This window comes from Ceratotherium simum, chromosome 13 (genome assembly GCF_057802395.1).
Source record: "Ceratotherium simum simum isolate JZ-2026a chromosome 13, ASM5780239v1, whole genome shotgun sequence".
NCBI lineage: Eukaryota > Metazoa > Chordata > Mammalia > Perissodactyla > Rhinocerotidae > Ceratotherium > Ceratotherium simum.
Window position 1 is genome coordinate 24,507,544 of NC_141912.1, and position 21,946 is coordinate 24,529,489.

The 21,946-nt window shown below is 43.1% G+C and overlaps 1 pseudogene; it reads left to right on the plus strand.

Annotated features, from left to right (window-relative positions):
- Positions 1-1,603: 1,603 nt before the first annotated feature.
- On the plus strand, positions 1,604-17,918 carry LOC147915413 (butyrophilin subfamily 1 member A1-like; annotated as a pseudogene).
- The last annotated feature ends 4,028 nt before the right edge of the window (positions 17,919-21,946 follow it).

The window sequence follows — 21,946 nt, forward strand, 5'->3', positions numbered from 1 at the left end:
GCTTCATTTCTGTAGCTTCAGAATTGATTCAGACTACAGAATGATCCTGAACAACAGAATCATTTCTCTAGCTTCACCCATTCTACCTGCCCCCACTACAGTTCTCTCCTAATAAGAAAATTGCACCATCTCTGACTTCATCCCTACTTGACCTTGTTTCCTAACAACAGCTCCTTGTCCTTCCTGCAAATCCCTGTAGGACCAAAGAAGTAAAAAGTGTTCAGCAGGTGCATCCTGCATCGGGCTTTATTGTTGGTTTGGTTTTAATATAAAATTGTTTTTCTGCAGCTTGTTCTCATTCCCAGGACCCACAGCCACATCACCTGCTCTCTCCAAGTGCACACATGAGGGATTGTCAACAGGCCCGCTGAGCTCAAAAGCCTCATGCCTGCTGTGTGAGTGCCAGATGGGCAGTGCTGTGGCGAGACTGACCAGCTCAGGTCTGTATGGGACAATCTCTAGACTTGGCTTCTTTCCCTGAAATCACTGCTATCTTCCATCACAAAAGTAGGGGCAAGGGGTGCACAGTCCAAAGTTCATCCCTGTCATCATCTGTTTCAGCGCTGGGACAGGCACAGACACGTGGCATCAGGGCCAGACACAAATCTACATGGAGTCCTCAGGGGAGCCCTACCGATGATGATACCTGGCCCCTGAACACTCTCCTGCCTCTGAGAGTATTCCAGTTTGAGATACTGGAGGCAGTGGAGAGTCCTGGCTGAAGCCCTGGCCTGGCCCAGAGTCTGAATCACAAAGCGATCCAGTGACTGAGTCAGTCAGAGGAGCAGAGAACTGTGAGTGTCTGAGACAGGGCTGTGGAGAGACTGCCAGGGGGTGTGGTTGAAGGAGAGAGGAGGGTGTGAGCCTGAGGTCAGAGGGCTCCTTGAAGGAAGGGCTCTCTCCTACTCTTCTCTTTACTCCTTCTACTCAACCCCTGTGCTCAGCACAGTGTCTGTATCACAGCAAATAGACAGGGGTCTCTGCTTATAAAGTCAGCCCCACTCCTCTTGTCTCCCTGCCTGCTGCCTTGCTTGGTTTTTCTGTTTCCCAGTGAAAGCACCAAATAGAAAACAGTATTAATTCATTCCACAAATATCTACACAGAGTCCTCTGTATTTAAGGTTGCCCAATTTAGGAAATAAAAATATGATGTATTTTATCTGGCAATTCTTCCTACCTTCTGTTTTAGGTGCTGGGAATCCAGCAGCAGACAAAGCAGACAAAAATTTCTGCCCCTGTGGAGCTTCATGCAAGAGTAGGGAGACAGATAACAGACAAAGAGAAATGTAAATTGATTACCACAAGATAAGTGTTAGGGACAAAATAAAGCAGGGTCTCACATTGTGTCTATTCCCCCAGACTTCTGAGGGAGAGGCATGACCCACCTTGTGGTTAGTCCAGGGTTCTTCGTTTACTCACATGTCTCCACCTCTTCTCCCTCTTACTGGGTGGTAACCAGCTCCATGGGGAGGGAGTGACCCTTGAGATGACTCATTTTCTGTCCAAGGTGTGAAGGACAGCGAGCTCCCCTGTCCCCTTTCTCCCCAGAGCTGAGACTCAAGCACATGGAGGTCCAACAGCTGTAGGTGCATCCTGTCTGGTCATGTGCTCGGACAAGGACGGGGCCCATCAGCATCACAGAGGCGAGGCATGTAGCACTTCCACCAGGAGATGCCAAGTCAGAGTCCTTGAATACTTGCCATTTTACAAGGATGTGAGTTCACTGAAGTCAATGCTGGACAGAAGGAGGCAGGTGAGGATGTTGTTTAAAGGGAAGGAGGGTGTGCATGTGCGTAGTCCTCTCTCTTCATCTTAGGCCCTTTACAAATGGTCTGAATCATTTCTGGGAATCCCTTTTGGCCTTTTTTTTGTGAGAAAGATCAGCCCTGTGCTAACATCTGCCAATCCTCCTCTTTTTTTTTTTTGCTGAGGAAGACTGAGCCTGGGCTAACATCCGTGCCCATCTTCCTCTACTTTATATGGGACGCTACCACAGCATGGCTTAACAAGCGGTGCATCGGTGCGCGCCTGGGATCTGAACTGGCGAACCCGGGGCCGCCGCAGCAGAGCGTGCACACTTAACCACTTGTGCCACCAGACCGGCACCCCTTTTGGCCTTTCTTAATTGCCACTTATGCAGTATTTCTTGGGAAACAATCAGTTTCAGTTCCATATTTCAGGGATGATTTGTGCCTCTCTAAGTCCCGTGGTTTCCTTTTTTTCTTTTTTTGTTTTTTCACAATGACTCTCAGGGTTTCTTGGTTTCCCAACCATCCAGTGGGAGAGAGTGCGGCAAGGCCGGAATCGCTATCACAGCCAGGCCCCTCCCTGCCATTGGGCTGGACCAGGAATCTTAGACAGTCTTTGAGGCATCTACGTGTGCCCCAGCAGCCCGCTGTTTTTGGCCCTTTCCTACTTTTCTCCGCAGGGATAATGCTCAGCAATTCCATCTCAGTCACCTGTTTAAAGGTTTAAAGTCCTTTTTAAAGGACTTTAGTTGGGCAGATGCTCAGACTTCACTCTTGCTTCTTCTGGGACTTTTCCGGGGGGGTGTTCTGGGTTTCGTCTGGAAACTTCATGGGGAGAAAGAGCAAGAATGCTGGACAAAGATAAAGCAATCTGAAGACTGAGGCAGTGAGGTCCAAAGAAGACTGTGGAACAGGGGGTTGAACAGAAGGAAAGGGAGAGGGTAAGGATGAAGAGGATCAGGGGATGTTGTAATTGAGGTTTTCAGTGCAGTCCTTCCTCACTCACTACCACCAACCCTGCTGCATTTCCTTTCCCACCTGTGACCCTGTCTGTGCCCTAGTGTTCCCAGTTCTGGGACAGCTCCCAGGACTCACTGGACACACACCCCAGGAAGCGGTCTCCCAGAGACTCCTTTGCCCAGTAGACTTGGCTCCTCTGCTACAGACGGTACTGATTAATTTCTTGTCCTTTTGCAAAGAAACTCCAAAGAGAGCTCAGGAAGTTCTGTGCTTCTCTCTCCTCTGTGTCTGCTTTGAGACCCTCCCACATGCCAGGTATCTCATGAGGTTTCTTTGTTCTACTTCAGGCTGGAGAAAAGCCCAGAAAGTGGATAGTAAGTAAATTAGAATATTTGTTTAATCTAAGACTTCATCTGCCTCATTTAATAGGTACATTTATCCTGATTCTTTCCCCTGAGGCCTTGCTCACTTCTACACAATCTGGATTTATCCATATAATCCCAATATCACTGGCTCGCACCTCATGAAGGCCCCAAAGGTTTTTAAAACCTGTGTCCAAAACTGAACTCCATATCCTTTCCTGCTCCTCCTCCTGTGTACCCTTGATTTCTCAAGGCTGCCACCACACACCCAGGTGGGCTCCTTTCCCACCTACCCCTTAGGGCAGGTCCTTTCTACTGCTTAGCCCAGGGCCCCTTCTCAGCATCAACCGCCTCTCCCAATTTGTCTCTCTTCTTTTATCACAGATCACTGGGACTCAGTTTACCACAGCCCTTCTCTTCACAGCTTCACCAACAAACCCCTCTACCCTCTTTGGTTTCTGCTTCTCTTCCTCCAAGAGCTACTGCTGTCCTTTCCCTCTTAAGACTTTTAAGACTTAAGACCAAATAAATGTCAGGAAACAGAAAAGAAATCTGAAAAAGAACCAGCAAAAGTAACACATTGCTTTTGAAAAGTTATTACAATATTGACCACAGTCTAGAGTCTCAGAGGAAACTTACTAAAACAGACACTTGATTACATTCCTTTGAGTTCCCAGACCTCCTGTGACTTCCCATGGCCGTTTGCAGTGTTAGTGGGGTAGTGAATGCTATGGAGACTTGTAAATTCTAAAAGAATTTTCAAATTTTTCTGAAAAATTCTCTTAATGTCAATTTGAATCTAAAAAATCACAACCTAAGCCAACTCCGTATCCCTTGGTTAACATCCTTGTGATCAGTCATCTCTGAGTGATTCCAGTTTCCAAGCTCATTACTATGTTTATAATCTCACCAGTGACAAATGAACTCCTTACTGACAAATTTTAACATTTAATGCTACATTTTCAAATACACTTCCTCCAGGTTTGAAGATATATTTTCAGATGTGTTCTAGAAATTAGTTTTTGACTAAGCAAGTTTTTTACATAACTCAGTTGAAGAAACACTACCGTAAAAGATAAAGTACAATCCCTGGACATTTTGTCCTTGCATTGCAGGCTCTCAGAGGTCCGGTCCTTCTATTTCTGCTCCATCCTTGGACACTCCCTGCCATGTGCCACCCTGGACTGGCCTGACCACACCTCCTGCAGGGCCTCAAACGTATCACTCAGTTTCACCTGTCAGTGCCCATTTCCTCTGCCTGTTCAACACACCTGGTTGGCCCCTGTTTATCCTACTTACTCAGACAAATGGAGGCAGCTTCCTTAACCTCTCTGAAACTCTATTTTCCTCATCTAGAAATTAAGTTAATTACACTCACTTCTCTGAGCAGATGTTAGGGAATGAGGTAAGGCGTGGAGAGCACCCAGTACAGAACGTAGCACATAGCTGTGATCAGTGAACATTAGCCATTATCCTCATCACCACAGCCTTTCCCCACGTCTCTGATGGTGATGCAACCCCCCACCTCAGAGAGAAGATAGAAGAGGGAGGTCCCAAACTTCCTGCCCCACCACCTGCACTTGCCCCTTCTGATCTGTTTCCTCTGGTTTCAACAGAGTGCATGTCCTTTCTCCTGTCTGAGGCTCTTTCTTCACCCTTATGCTGGACCCCTCACTCTCCAGATTCCCTATAGGCTTCTCTATTTAGTCCAGTCATTCAGTCATTCATTCATTAACTCAGTAAAGATCCATGAGCAGTAACAATGTGCCAGTTACTATTCTGGATGCTGGGGGCATAGAAGTGAACAAAACAGAAATTCCTCATTCAATAAGAACCTACCTTCTAGCGGAGGGAGACAGACAAAAAACTAAACGATTAGTTAAATATGTGGTGTGGCACATGATGATAAGTGCTCAGGAGATAAATAAACTAGAGTAAAGAATATTGCATCGGAAGCTGCAATTTAAAATAGGGTGGTGATGATGTAGTGAATCAAGTCACAGGACTACCTGGGGGAAAAGCATTTGAAGTAGAGAGAACAGCAGTGCCAAAGCCCCTCCCCCCACACATGTGGTGTGTTTGAAGAGTAGAAAGAGGCTGTTGTGGCTAGGGGACAGGGCATGACCAGGAGAATCAGAGGGGACAGGGGTTTGGCATTGAATGCCATCATCTGGCCTTGGCTTTGTCTCTGAGAGGGGAGCCACTGCACAGTTTTCAGCACAGGAGGGACAGGATCTGACTTGTGTTTTAAGAAGTCATGTCAGATGCTAAACTGAGACTGGGCTGTCGGGGGGAATGGCAGGATAGAAACCTGAAAGCCAGCTGGGAGCTCCTGCAGTGATCCAGGTGAGAGAAGAGAATGGCTTATACCAAAAGGATCAGTGGAAGCGGTCAGGGCTGGATTTATCTTTAAAACAGAGTAAAAAGGCTTTTCCAATGGGCTTAGACGTGGGGTGTGAATAAAGAGTGGATCAAGGGTGACTCCAAGTTCTTAGGCCTTAGAAACTGTAAGGAAGGAGTTGCCATTTGCTGAGATAGAGAAACTGAGAGAGAAGCAGGTTGTGGGGGTAAGGGGAGGAGGTGCACAGAATTGGAAGTTCAGTTTTGGATAGGTCAAGGTGGAGGATCTTGGGATCCTATTAGGGACCCCAGTGGAGATGCAGAATAGGAACTTGGATAACCAAGTGTGCAAGCCAGGCAAGTGGTCAGGGCTAGAGATATAAATTCGTTTTTTGCTTCTCTCTATTTTTGTCATTGACTCCCCTGTCTCATTTTCCTTCCTTATGTAATAGTTGTCTATTGTTGTGTAAGAAATTACTACAAATTTAGTAGTTCAAAGCAGCACACATTGATTATTTCAGAGTTTCTGTGGGTCAGAAGTGCAGGCACTGTTTAGCTTGGTCCTCTGATCAGGGTTTAACAGGGCTGCAATCAAGATGTCAGCCAGGCTGTGGTCTCCTCATCCTGAGTCTCTACTGAGAAAGAATCCACTTCCAAGCTCACTCAGGTTGTTGGCAGAATTAATTTCCTTACAGCTGTAGGATCGAGGGCCCCAACTTCTTGCTGGCTGTTGACTGGAGGCTGCTCTCAGCTCTCAGAGGCCACCTCCAGCTCCTTGCAATGTGGGCCTCCCACCATGACGGCTTCTTCTTCAGATTCAGGAAGGGAGAGAGAGCCTCTAGAGTGGGCCAGTTGGCAAGACAGGTTCTTATACAACAATGTCATCATGGAAGTGACTGCCCATCGCCTTTGCCAGATTTTATCATTTAGAAGCAAGTCACAGGCTCAGACCACAGTCAAGAGGAAGAGATTGCACAGGAGTGTGAACTACAAGAGGGTTGACCATGGGAGTGCCACACTGGAGTCTTCAGCCACACAACAAGCTAGAACAAGCACAGGCTTCTCCCATCTTCGCCAGCTCCTCCCCACCCTTTCCCTGGGCAGTATGCTTCCTCTCAGGTCTCTCTACGTCTCTACTTCCAAGAAAGGAAGGTCTCAGAGAAGAGAACACATGCATGGCTTCCATTCTTTTATCTGCCGTGATGACTGACCTCTCCTCTACCACACCACAAAAATGGTTCCTGCTGGTCATTAATGGTCTCCCAGTCACTAAATCCATATGCATTTCTCTATTCTTTCTTCATGAGTAGGTTGTACTCTCTAATTTGGCATCTGCCTCACCAATTCCCAGGATGCTCTCCTGGTTCTTTCCCTCCTCCTGGGAGCTCCTTCTCAGAATTCTTGCCCCTCTTGCTCCATAACTGCTGATATTCCTCAAGATTCAGTACTGGGCTCTGTTTTCATACTACATACATTCCCTGTTGGGTCCACTCCATTTTCAGGTCTCTGCCCTGTAAACCGACCACTCCTCCTCCACTAGCCCCTGGATTTCTGGCTCCAGCCCTACCCACTTCCACAGCCCAATGCCCACTGGACACCTCCCTTTAGAGGCCTTGAAAGCATCTCAAAGTCAGTGAATCCAAAACTAAACTCCCACCAACCCTGCCTTCTCTTTTTTTCTGAGTGAACAACACCATCTAAGAGTCATTTCAACTCCTCTCATTCTCTCTCATCTACCACATGTGACTAACAGCCGAGTTCTACTATTTGCACTTCCTTTAAAATAGTCCAGCTTACTGCTTAGAGCACAGACTCTGGAGCCAGACTGCCTGGACTCAAGTCCCAGCTCATCCAGTAACGACTTGTGTGACTTTGGGTGCATTATTTAACCTCACTGGACCTCAGCTTCCTTATATATAAAATGTGGGAAATGATAAAAAACAAGACCCAACAATACGCTGCCTCCAGGAAACACATCTCAGCTCTAAAGACAAACACAGGCTCAGAGTGAAAGGATGGAAGACAATACTCCAAGCCAATGGCAAACAAAAGAAAACAGGTGTACCATACTTATGTCAGACAAAGTTGACTTCAAGATAAAACAGGTAATGAGAGACAAAGAGAGGCAATATATAATGATAAAAGGGACACTCCACGAAGAAGTCATATCACTTATAAATATATATGGAGCCAACACAGGAGCACCAAAGTACATAAAGCAACTATTAACAAACCTAAAAGGAGATAGTAACAAAACACAATAATAGTAGGGGATCTTAACACCCCACTTACATCAATGGATAGATCATCCAGACAGAAAAACAATAAGGAAACAATGGACTTAAATGAAAAACTCGACAAGATGGACTTAATAACACAGCAGATTACACATTCTTCTCAAGTATGCATGGAAAATTCTCAAGAATAGGCCACATGTTGGGAAATAAGGCATGCTTATATAAATTGAAGAAGACTGAAATCATAGCAAGTATCTTTTCCAACCATAACGCCATAAAGCTAGAAGTCAATTACAAGAAAAAACTGGGAAAGTAACAAAGATGTGGAGACTAAACAACATGTTACTGAGCAACCAATGGATCTTTGATGAAATTAAAGGAGAAATCAAATCATATCTGGAGGCAAATGAAAATGAAAATACACCATACCAACTCAGCAAAAGCGATCCTGAGAGGGAAACTCATAGCAATACAGGCCCACATTAACAAACAAGAAAAGGCCCAAATAAGAAACCTCAAACTACACTTAACAGAATTAGAAAAATAAGAATGAACAAAGGCCAAAGTCAGCATAAGGAGGGAAATAATAAAAATCAGAGGAGTAATAAATGAAATCAAAACCAAAAAAAGCAGTAGAAAGGATCAACGAAAGAAAGAGCTGGTTCTTTGAGAAGATAAACAAAATTGACAAACTCTTAGCCAGATTCACCAAGAAAAAAAGAGAGAAGGCTCAAATAAATAAAATTAGAAATGAAAAAGGAGAAATTATAATGGATACCACAGAAATACAAAGGATTGTAAGTGAATACTATGAAAAACTATATGCCAACAAACTGGACAATTTATAAGAAATAGATAAATTCTTAGACTCATACTACCTCCCAAAACTGAATCAAGAAGAAATAGAGAATTTGAATAGACAAATCACAAGTAAAGAGATTGAAACAGTAATCCAAAATCTCCCAAAAAATGAAAGTGCAGGACCAGATGGCTTCTCTGGATAATTTTACTAAACATTCAAAGAAGATTTAATACCCACCCTTCCCAAACTATTCCAAAAAGTAGAGGAATATGGAACACTTCCCAATACATTCTATGAGGCCAACAACACCCTGACACCAAAGCCAGACAAGGACAATACTAAGAAGGAAAACTACAGACCAATATCTCTGATGAACATAGATGCAAAAATCCTCAACAAAATATAGGCAAATTGAATACAGTAATACATTAAAAAGATCATACCCCATGATCAAGTGGGATTTATACCAGGGATACAGGGATGGTTCAACATCAGCAAATCAATCAATGTGAAACACCACATTAACAAAACGAGGAATAAAAACCACATGATCATCTCAATAGATACAGGGAAGGCATTTGACAAGATCCAACATCCATTTATGATAAAAACTCTCAAGAAAATGGGTATAGAAGGAAAGTACCTTTTTTGTGTGTGTGTGAGGAAGATCAGCCCTGAGCTAACATCTGTGCCAATCCTTCTCTTTTTGCTGAGGAAGACCGGCTCTGAGCTAACATGTATTGCCACGCCTCCTCCTTTTTTTTTTTTTCCCTTTTTCTCCCCAAAGCCTCAGTAGATAGTTGTATGTCATAGTTGCACATCCTTCTAGTTGCTGTATGGTGGACGCAGTCTCAGCATGGCCAGAGAAGCGGTGCATCAGTGCACGACTAGGATCCGAACCTGGACCGCCAGCAGCAGCACGCACTTAACCACTAAGCCATGGGGCCAGCCCCAGAAGGAAAGTACCTTAACATAATAAAGGCCGTATATGGCAAACTCACAGCCAACATCATACTCAATGGGGAAAAACTGACAGCATTCCCTCTGAAAACAGGAATAAGATGAGGGTACCCAGTCTCACCACTCTTATTCAACATAGTACTGGAGGTTCTGGCCAGAGCAATTAGGCAAGAAAAAGGAATAAAAGGAATCCAAATAGGCAACAAAGAAGTGAAATTCTCGCTATTTGCAGATGACATGATCTTATAGATAGAAAACCCTAAAGAATGCATTGGAAAACTATTAGAAATAATCAACAACTACAGCAAAGTTGCAGGGTACAAAAGCAACTTATATAAATCAGTTGCATTTCTATATGCCAATAATCAACTAACAGAAAGAGAACTCAAGAAGATAATCCCATTTATAATTGCAACAAAAAGAATAAAATACCTAAGAATAAATTTAACCAAGGAGGTGAAAGACCTATGTAATGAAAACTATATGACATTATTGGGTGAAATCAATGATAACATAAAGAAATGGAAAAATATCCCATGCACATGGTTTGGAAGAATAAACATAGTTAAAATGTCCATACTACCTAAAGCAATCTACAGATTCAACACAATCCCAATCAGAATCCCAAGGACATTCTTCACAGAAACAGAACAAAAAATACTAAAATTTTTATGGGGCAACAAAAGACCCCAAATAGCTAAAGCAATCCTGAGAAAAAAGAAAAAAGCTGGAGGCATCACAATCCCTGACTTCAAAGCATACTGCAAAGTGATAGTAATCAAAACGGCATGGTACTGGTACAAAAACAGACACACAGATCAATGGAACAGAACTGAAAGCCCAGAAATAAAACCTTACATCTATGGGCAGCTAGTCTTTGACAAAGGAGCTAAGAACATACAATGGAGAAAGGAAAGTCTCCTCAATAAATGGTGCCGGAAAAACTGTACAGCTACTTGCAAAAGAATGAAAGTAGACCATCTTCTTTCTCCATACACAAAAATTAACTCAAAATGTATCAAAGACTTGAAGGTGAGACCTGAAACTATAAAAATCCTATAAGAAAATATAGGCAATACACTATTCATCATCAGTCATAAAGGGATATTTTGGAATTCCATGTCTACACGGACAAGGGAAAGAAAAGAAAAAATAAACAAGTGGGACTTCTTCAGATTAAAGAGTTTCTACAAGGCAAATGAAACCAGAATCAAAATGAATAGGCAACCAGCTGGGAAAAACTATTTGCAAACTCTATATCTGACAAGGGATTAATTTCCGTAGTATATAAGAACTCACACAACAGAACAAGAAAAAAACGAACAACCCAATATAAAATGGGCAGAGGAGATGAACAGACACTTCTCCAAAGAAGATATACAGATGGCCAATAGGTGCATGAACAGATGTTCAACATCACTAATCATCAGGGAAATGCAAATCAAAAGTACACTAAGATATCACCTTACACCCGTTAGATGGCTATAATCACCAAGACAAAAAACAACAAATGCTGGAGAGGCTGTGGAGAAACGAGAACCCTAATTCACTGATGGTGGGAATGAAAACTGCTGCAGCCTCTGTATAAAACAATATGGAGATTCCTCAAAAAATTAAAAATAGAAATACCATGTGATCCAGCTATCCCACTGTTGGTTATCTACCCAACGAACCTAAAATCAACAATCCAAAGAGGCTTAGGAACCCCTATGTTCTTTGCAGCATTATTCACTATAGCCAAGACATGGAAGCAACCCAAGTGTCCCTCGGTTGATGAATGGATAAAGAAGATGTGGTATATATATACCATGGAATACTACTGAGCCATAAAAAAAGACAAAATCCTCCCATTTGCAACAACATGGATGGATCTGGAAGGTATTATGTTAAGCAAAATAAGTTAGAAAGAGAAAGGCAAACACCACATGATTTCACTCATAAGTGGGAGACAAACCAACACACGGACAGAGAAAAGTGTTCAGTGGTTACCAGGGACAAGGGGGGTCGGTGGTGAGCACAAGGGGTGAAGGGATGCATTTATATGGTGACTGACAAACAATAATGTACAACAAAAATTTCACATTAAAGAAAAAAATAAAAAAAAATAAAATGTGAGAAATGAGAGCATCTACCTTTTAGTGTTAATTCATGTAAAGCCTGAAGTACAATGCCAAACTCTCAGTAGTTTCTATATAAGTATTAGCTGTTATTAATAGTAGTAATCAAATCCACTCCTCTCTTTTCTGACCCCAAGGCCAGGGCCTTGCTTCAAGCCCTCATCATTTCTTGCCTGGAGTGTTACAGCAGCTTTCTACCTGGTCTCTCTGCCTCCTACCATCTGTTTCTCCAGTAAGGGCTAGCTACATTGTGCAATCCCAGGAGGCATCATTCCAGAGAAGACAATGTAAATGGTGGCCCTGCCTCCCATCTCCCCCTACACCTGCCCTATTGTAATTTTCAATGTACACATTTTCTCATGCCAAATTTTTCAGAGGTTCCTCTTCACTTTTGGACTAAAATCCCAATCCCACAGCAGGAACCTGATGATCTTGTCTCCAGGGGAGGTAGATTTGAGTGTCAACAGTGCAGGGGTCATGAACGAACCTTTCAAAAGAGAGGACAATGACATTCATGGAGGGTTAATATGCACGGGTGCTGTTCTAAGTCCTCCCCAGATGAAGTAAGAAGCAATTGTTGGTTTTATCCCCACCCTACAGATGAAGAAACTGGGACATTGAGTAGTTAGTTAACCTGCTTTGGGTTTCATGGCTAATGAGTCATGGATAACAACAAATGGAGATAGACAAACCATGAGCTGGGAGACGATAAGCAACAGTGCCTAGAACACATGAGCAGCTTCCCAGGTAAAGCTATAAAAAACATTTGTGTTCCTGGGAGTTTTTAATGGCAGCAAGAGGTGACATATTAACCATGAGAAAGAGCTGCTTCCTACTGAGGCTAAATAATCAAAGAGACAGATTTCCAGGCAGTGGGCCACACTTCCCTCATGCAGGACATTGTATTACACCTTGGAAAAGATGAAGGAGAAGACGGGATCTAGTTCCTGACCAGGGGAGTTCAGTGGACCATGATCTCTGTGAAGAGAAGGGTGAATCCAGCAGAGTTCTGTCCTGTATCCAGGGCTGTGTCCCAAGTAATTGCAGCATTCACATGAGCTTGCACCTGCTGGTGCCTTTCAGACACTGAGGCATGAAGCCATCAAATTTAGGGAACGAGAAGAGATGAGTACAGAGATCCCAGTGTAGTCCAAGCCCATGCTCAGACATCAAGAAGGGAAAATAGAAGAGTCCATTTCCTCTGGCCTCCCTCTCTCTGGACACTATCGTTGTGAGGAACATGAGGAGAGACAGTCAGATAAGTGCTGGAGATGAGTGAAGAGGGCACCAAGGAGAGGAAAGGAAGGCAGCCAGGGCACAGAAAAGGCCAATAAATATCTGGCTCTAGCCAAGGAGCACTCACCTCTCTTTTTTCTGTTGCAGAGTGGAGAAAAGCCCGGTCCTATGCTAGTGAGTGATTGTCTCATTTCTATGGTCTCAGGCTCAGGACTTGTAAGGAAAGATCTTAGTATTCTTTCTCTATCTTCCAGCTCCAAATGGTGGCCTGCCTGTGCAGGCCATGGGTGGAGACCCAGGGAAGATCTACAGAGCATCATGACCATGTGCTGCCCCATCCCAGTTCAGCACATACACCTTTTTCTTTCCAGCTTTAGACCTTCTGTTTTTTCTTTCTTAAAGCCCTCCCCACCCACTTTCTTTCTTGGAGTTGTCTACTCCTCACACTTTCAGCACTATAGGCCGAAGGATACAACTAGAAAACGTCCATTCAATTGACATTAAGTCTCGAGTGGGTTATGGGCATCTTAGAGGAGACCTGGCAACTCTGACCACCTAAGTGCCTCTCTCCTTAGAGCAGAGGGATCACTTCATAATCGCAACCCCTGTGGAGAACCCTAGAAAGGAGGGATAAGTAAACTCTTGTAAACTGTCTTTTTAAATGGCTAGCATTTATTGAGCAGCTACTACCACGCACCAGGCACATGTGTATTCCCCCATTTATTGATCTTCACAACAGCCCTAAGAGGTAGGTGCTATTATTATGTCTGTTTACAATGAAGGAAATTAATCCACAAAGAGAGTAACAACCTTGTTCTAAATAAAACATCCAGGAAGTGGTGACACTAGGACACAAATCTGGGGAGTCTCGTCCCACAGGCAATGCTCCCTCCCCTGCTCTTTTGGAGTAGAGTTGGAATAGACATACTCTAATCCCTTATCCTTAACATGAAGAAGGCCCAGTAATTTCAAGTAACTTGTTCAAGGTCACACAGCTGGTTAATTCTGACTCAAGAGATGCTGACTCTTCTTCCTTGTCTACCTCCTAAGTGTGGGTGTTCCCCAAGGGTTCCTGGGTCCACTTGCCCCTCTATATATGCTCCTTGGGAAACCTACATGTGGATACTCCCACATTCCTATCTGGCCTTCTTTCTGAAGCTCCACTTCCACTAGCCTCCTAAAATTTGTCTATCTGGATTGTCCCATGGTAATTCAGACCAAGTTAAATTCAATATCCTTCAACCCCTCCAATATACCCTTAGTCTTTCTCCTTCTCTGGTATTTGTATTAATGACACCATTATCTACTGCCCAAGGAAGAACTTCAATCATCCAAGACTCTTCTTTCCTTATCATTCCATTCTAATTGGCTAGCCGATGCTGTCAGTTCTTCCTTCTAAGTGGCCTTCAACTCTATCTGCTACTCTCCTTGCATTGTTCTGCTTCAGATAATCCTTTGTAATGTATTATTTTTCCCTTGTTATTGTCTCACTTATGCAATATGTATTTACTAAGTACTTTTCATATGCTAGGCCATAAAGAAAACTAACCAGATGCAGGAATAGACAATGAAGGAGGAAGACTTAATAGAGGAGGGAGGTCAGGGAACATCCTTCTTGAGAGATGACATTTAAGACAAGACACGATGGATAAGAAGGAATCAAAATATTAACACCCAGGACTTCCCTTGTTCCAGGCAGGATTGGGGGCAGATACAAAGATCCCAAATTGGAAAAGATCGAGAGTGTTTGAAGAACTGAAAGGAGGCCTGTGTGCCTGGAAGGGGCAGTGTGAGTGGGCCTAGAGAGATGACAGGAGATGTGGTGCAAGAGGTAATCTGGGGCCACATCATGGAAAGTCTTCCAGACCATGGTGATGTCTTTGGATTTATTTTAAGTATGATGGGAAACCATTGTGGACTTCTGAGACGGGGAGTGACATCATCCGATTTATGTTTTTCTAAGATCATTTTGGCTGTTGCTGTGTTGAGAACAGACTATAGAGAGGCAAGATGATAAGGAAGGAAGCCAGTTAGGATGCTACAGCAGGAATCCAGGCAAGATATCATGGTGGATTTGATGAAGACGATGAAAAGTGGTAGCTTGATTTGAGATATGTTTTGAAGGAAGATTTGAAAAAGACTTACTGATAGGTCCAATTGGTAGGTCCTGCTTGGGCTTTTGGCTCAAACAACTGGGTGGAATGATAGGGAATTTCTAGGAAGAAATTAAAAGTTCTCTTTTATTTATTTATTTTTTTTTGTGAGGAAGATCAGCCCTGAGCTAACACCCATGCTAATCCCCCTCATTTTGCTGAGGAAAACCGGCTCTGAGCTAACATCTATTGCCAATCCTCCTCCTTTTTTTTCCCCCAAAGCCCCAGTAGATAGTTGTATGTCATAGTTGCACATCTTTCTAGTTGCTGTATGTGGGACGCAGCCTCAGCATGGCCGGACAAGCAGTGCATCGGTATGCGCCCAGGATCCGAACCCCGGGCCGCCAGTAGCGGATCGTGTGCACTTAAGCGCTAAGCCATGAGGCTGGCCCAAAAAGTTCTCTTTTAGACTGGAGTCAAGTAGGCAATTGGATGTATGAGTCTGGAAGATGCTAGAGCTGGAGACTTGGGAGTTATGTGTGCACATGTGGTATTTAAAATCCTGGGATTGGATGAGATTCCTTAAGATGAGTGTTGAGAGAGAAAAGAATAGAAGTTCATAGTACATTCAGAGCTTGGGAAAAGGAAGACCCAGCAAAGGAGACTGAGAAAAGTAACCAGTGGAACAAGAAGAAAATCCCAGCAGAGTATGTGTCCCAGAATTTGAAGAAAGACAATATATCAAGAAGGAGTAAATGTTTAAGTCAAATGTGGCTGAGAGTTTGAAGACGGTGGAAACTGACAATTGATGATTGGGTTTGACAAAATGAAGGTGAGTGCTGAACTTTGATGAAAAACATAGAATTGGAGACATAGTGAAGACTAGGCTGGTTTTACTGCTTGGTCATGTGGGGAAGCCTTGACCCAGCAAAGAGGGGCTTGGCTCTGTGGTGTGGGCTCCAGATGAACCACTAAAGAGATAGTTAGAGCTTTGGAAACTGACATAGATAAGCACACATAAGAGGAAAGGAATCAATTACAAAGGATTCTCTGAAACTAATAAAATAGAGAACAAAAGGCAGATTTGAGGGCTTTTGGAAGGAAGAACTGACAGGATTTTATAGACTTTCTCTTTGAAGTGATATTATTTGCTTCTTTTTTTTTTTTTTTTAAAGATTTTATTTATTTATTTTTCCCCCAAAGCCCCAGTACATAGTTGTCGGTCATAGCTGCACATCCTTCTAGTTGCTGTATGTGGGACGCGGCCCCAGCATGGCCGGAGGAGCGGTGCCTCGGTGCGCACCCGGGATCCGAACCCGGGCCGCCGGCAGCGAAGTGCACGCACTTAACCGCTAAGCCACGGGGCCGGCCCTGAAGTGATATTATTTGCTTCTTTGTCTCAAGATTGAGTTCCTTGACAGGGCAGGGACTGTGTGTTATCATCTGTGACTCCTCAGCATGCAGAACATAGGAAAACTGTCCACAGAAACAGCCTGTAAAGGGAGCTGACTTTCAATTTGGCTTGTATTGATCAGGGTAGACTAACTGTTGTTAACAAACAGCCCCAACGTCTCATTAGGTAAGCATAATAAAGTGTATTTCTTCATCTCGTCAGAATTCAGGATGGATCTTATGGGGAGGTGAGAGCTCTGCTCCACACAGATTTTATAGGGCCTCACTCTCCTCTGCATTCAGTCAAAAGACGGGGAAAAGGGGTGGAAATATTGTGCAGAAGGTTTCTCATGGGCCAGGCCTGGATACAGCCTACTCTTCTGGGTACCCAAGGGAGGCTGGGAAACGTCATTTAGCTGTGTCCCCAGGAGAACAGGAACTAGCATTTGGTGAACACATAAAAGTTTCTCTCTTATGACTCTTCTAAGCTATGAGTTCTGGGGAAGTCTGTTAAGGAAGGATATTGATTAGATCAGGGATGCTACACAGTTGGCCGAAAAGCCCTGGCCACGTATCCCCCCTCCCACGTGATCCCCTGGGGCTTCAGTTTGGCAGAGAGAGATGGCTGAAGGCTCTCCACAGGACATGCCCCATTCCTTCACGCTACAAAAATTATTAAGCTCCACTTGGGAGCCAGGGACAGACAGCGCTAGACAGTGAGAACGCAGTGATGAACACACACAGTGTTCTACTTTCTCAGGTCCTAGTCTGTAGAGGAGAGAAATATTAGACAAATAATAGCAGTGCAGTGACACGTGAGGGATTTGTAAAAAATGCTGCGGGAGAGGAGAGGATGGGGTGGGGAAGGGGGGCTTCCTGATTAGACACCCCTGTTCCCAGGGACTTGGGACCCCTGGATTTCAGGAACCTGCATTATCTCCTCCTTGTGAAAGTTTCTGAGCTCTCCCAGTGGCTCCTTGAAACCTGTTCTTGAGGACATTTGGGGAGATGCTTATCACTCTAGCTGTTTTGAGGAGGAAGGAAGGGGACTTCATGGGAGAGGGTCAGCTTCTTTTCCCCTCTTTCCCATCACTGAGGGCCCTGGGATGCCAGAGCTGACCTGGCTCTCTCTTGTCTCTCACTTTTTCTGCAGCTAACGTGACTCTGGATCCAGACACTGCCTACTGTCAACTCTTTCTGTCTGAAGATTGCTGAAGTGTGAGGCAGAAAAATACATGGGAGGATCTCTCTAAAAAAAACTTGGAAGGTTTTTTCCTGACCCTTGTGTGTTGGGCCATGAGTCCTTGTCTTCAGGAAGACATTACTTGGAGGTAGAAGTGGGTGACAAGACTTACTGGGAGCTTGGGGTTTGTGAGGAAACCACAGAAAAGATGTGGGGAATCACAGTCACCTCAAAATGGATTCTGGCTGGTGGAACTGTATGCTAATAAGTATCAGGCCCTCACCTCCTCTCGGACTCTCCTCCTCTTGAGGAAGCCTCCCAGCCAGGTGGGGATCTTCTTGGACTGTGAGACTGGAGATATCTCCTTCTATAGTGTGGCTGATGGATCCCACATCTACACTTTCCCAAAGGTCTCCTTCATTGGGCTCCTCTAGATTTTCTTCTGCCTCTGGTTCTATCACCCAACCCCTCTGCCCATCTCCTACTGAGGCCATCAGTCCCCAGACTTTCTCTCAGTTGAACCTCCCGGGGAGAACTGGGCCCTGGAGTTGAGGAGGCACTTCTAGAGCCAGGTGTGGAGGTGGAGCCCTTCTGACCTTTGCTCTCAGTGCTGCAGGCATTTCTTCCTCATTTCTCCGTGGGACTGGACAAAGGCTGGGGACAGTTTATAATGATCCAGGGTTGAGTGGTACAGATGGCCAGAAAAGATGTTGCAATCCTACGGAGTCTTGTTAAGAGAGTCTGTCTGGTGTTGCCGCCCCAGCCTGAAACTGAAAAAAGAACCAGAAGACAAAGTAGAGACAAGAAATACTGACGGAAAGACTAAAAACTGGTGGCCTGGAGAGTGATCCCTGACCTTGATATCCTGGATCCTCATAAAGAAAAGAAAGGCCAAGGCCCACAAGCAGTGGTTGTCTTGAATGCCTGCAGAACAGAACAACAGCAGGAAACTGCATCTGGAAGCGGCTTTGCTGTTTCACAGTCTTTTCATTCAAGGACTTTATTTCATTTTGACCACATGCAACCCTCGGAGATACTAAATAAAGTGCACAGAGAAAAGTCACTTCTCCAGGTCACCTGCTGGTCTGGGACTTGATGCTACATTCAAAATTCTTACATCTGATCCACATCCTACCACTGAGAATCCAGTCACTCCTTATCAAGCAATTTCAGTGACCCTTTCAATGACACCATTCACTCTAGATTTTTCAAGATTTCTTTTCTGGTTTGTGAATTCATTTACTGCTCCTTTCCCTGAATAACTTCCTACCTTTAAAATATTTTACTTCATCAACAGTTAAGTACATATTCTTTAACTTTTTTCTAGGCTTATCCAAATACACACACACACACTCTCACAGTTTTTCTAATGAAAATCGGACCTGCTTTTTATATTGTTCCATGACATGCTTCTTTTAAAAAACTAAACCTTAAACACTAATCTTATATTATTCATAATCGAGATTGTTTTCTTTCTTTGCTGTACAAATAATGCTACTATAACATCTTTGTATGTAAATTGTTTTGCATAGCTCTGGTCACTTCCACAGAATAAATTTCCAAATGGCATTTGTCATTAGGATAAATTCTTGAAAGTGCAATTGCTGTACAAAAGGGACTGGGATTGTTGTTAAGTATATGCACACACCTATCTATTTCCTGTAGGAAAGAAGTCTCTGCATACATTTTGGTATCTATCAGGATCATCTCCCAAAGTTAACAGTAGAGGCCCACCCTTCAGTTTTGCATTGCTTCAGCATCAATCCCAGGCATCTCACTCTCCTCCAGGGAAAACTCCAACCTATCAGCTCTGAGAAGGAGGACCAAATCTACTTTTTACTTAACATACATTTTTACAGCTTATTCTGCATGAAGCACTGTTGTAAGAATATTGCCTGAATTATCTCATTTCATCCTCACAACAGCAACCCAAAAAGGCAGATGCTATTATTATACTTATTTTACAGATAGGAAAACTAAGGCACAGAGAGGTTAAGTAACTGGCCCAAGATCACACAGCTAGTAAACCTCACTCTGGCAACCTGGCTTCAGAGTCTATGGTTTAACTACTCCCTTATGCCACCCCTCCTCACCAATTTTAAGTTCAGTGCCTGATGCATACTAGATGGTAGGATCTCAATAAAAACTTGCTAAATTAATGAATTTTTACTGCCCCATTTCATATACATTTCTCTCCCAGGGCTTCATGTAAATGTCTGGGTGATAAGTCAACCTTGGGCCCAATTTCCTTGGAAACTATAAAGTTAAGAGATTCAAAGTGTTGTACCCAGAAACCCCTTATCTGAAGTTCAGCATCTGGGTTGGAAATCAAGGCTGCTTTTCTGTGTCAAAGTAACTTGAATCCTCCAGTCAAGAATGGAATGGATCATTCTTTTTGATATGATTTCCAGCAGCAAAGCCTTTGATAGACTTTGAGTTTTTATCTTTATTTTTTAATTATTTTATTGAGGGCGTATTGCCTTATAACATTGTGTAAATTGCAGGTGTGCATTATATTTCATTTTCTGTATAGATTGCATTGTGTTCACCACCAATAGTCTAGTTTTTATTTGTCACCATACATATGTGTCCTTTATCCCTTTCACTCTCCCCAATCACCTTCCCCTCTGGTAACCACTTATCTGTTCTCCTTATGTATGTGTTTGTTTCTCTTCCACATATGAGTGAAAACATAGGGTATCTGTCTTTCACTGTTTGACTTATTTTGCGTGGCATGATACCCTGAAGGTCCATCCATGGTTTTGCAAATGGCACGATTCTGTCTTTTTTTTTATGGCTGAGTAGTATTCCATTGTGTATATATACCACATCTTCTTTATTCATGTGTCCCTTGAAGGGCACCTATGTTGCTTCCAAGTCTTGGCTATTGTGAGTAATGCTGCAACAAACATAGGGGTGCTTATATCTTTACACATTCATGTTTTCACATTCTTTGGAATAAATACCCAGCAGTGGAATAGCTGGATCATATGTTAGTTCTATTCTTAATTTTTTGAGGAATCTCCATACTGTTTCCCATAGTGGCTGCGCCAGTTTGCACTCCCACTAGGAGTGTATGAGAGTTCCCTTCTCTCCACATCCTTTCCAACACTTGTTAATTCTTGTCTTGTTAATTATAGCCATTCTGACAGGCATGAGGTAATATCTCATTGTAGTTTTAATTTGCATTCTCTGATAATTAGTGATGTTGAACATCTTTTCATGTGCCTGTTGGCCATCTATATATCTTCTTTGAAGAAATGTCTGTGCATATTTTTGCCACTTTTTTTATAAGGTTGTTAGTTTTTTTGCTGTTGAGATGCATAAGTTCTTTATATATTTTGGATATTGATCCCTTATCAGATATATGATTTGCAAATATCTTCCGCCAATTGTTAGGTTGTGCTTTTGTTTTGCTGATGGTTTCCTTTGCTGTGCTGAAGGTTTTTAGCTTGCTGTATTCCCATTTGCTTATTTTTTCTATTATTTTCCTTGCCTGGTCAGACATGGTACTTGAAAATATGCTGCTAATGTCATGGACTAGATGCCTCGAGAAACTCAAAGGTGGGTTTGGAAGCAATGAACTGTTTTTCCAAGTTGTTTCTTTTCCTTTTGTGTGTTAAGGAGATGTAACCACCAGCCATCCTGAAACTGACCAAGCCTCACCACAAGAGCTATGCCCATGACCTTTGCCTTATTTTTAATGCTAAGATCTCTCCAGGAGGAGCTTAGGGCTCATTATGTGGAAGCATGTTCTCCAACTGAGCCTGTGCGAGCGAATATCTGCATCTCCCTTTTGAATATTCATTCCCCAACCAAAATAAAAGTTCCTGCTTCCCTTTGTTCGGGGACACTGTGACTTTGGAAATGATTCCTCACGGCCTTCTATTTACTGCAAATACACTTTACTTTGTGAGACAACTTCCACTGGTGTAGAGTCTTATTTAATTCACCAGGAGGGGACCCCATTTGATTCAGTAATGCTAAGACCCATGTCAAAGAGTGGACTGTCTATATTTTCTTCCAGAAATTTCATGGTTTCAGGTCTTACATTCAAGCCTTTAATCTATTTTGAGTTAATTTTTGTGTATGGTGTAAGATAATGGTCTACTTTCATTCTTCTGCATGTCTAGTTTTCCCAAAACCATTTATTGAAGAGACTTTCCTTTCTCCACTGTATGTTCTTGGCTCCCTTGTCAAAAATTAGCTGTCCATAGATGTATGGGTTTATTTCTGGGCTCTTAATTCTGTTGCATTGATCTGTGTGTCTGTTTTTGTGTCAGTACCATGCTGTTTTCATTACTATAGCTTTGTAGTATATTTTGAAATCAGGGAGTGTGATACCTCCAGCTTTGTTCTTTTGTCTCAGGATTGTTATGGTTATTCAGGGTCTTTTGTTGTCCTATGTAAATTTTAGGATTCTTTGTTCCATTTCTGTGAAAAACATCATTGAAACTTTGATAAGGATTGCATTGAATCTGTAGATTGCTTTAGGAAGTATGGACATTTTAACTAC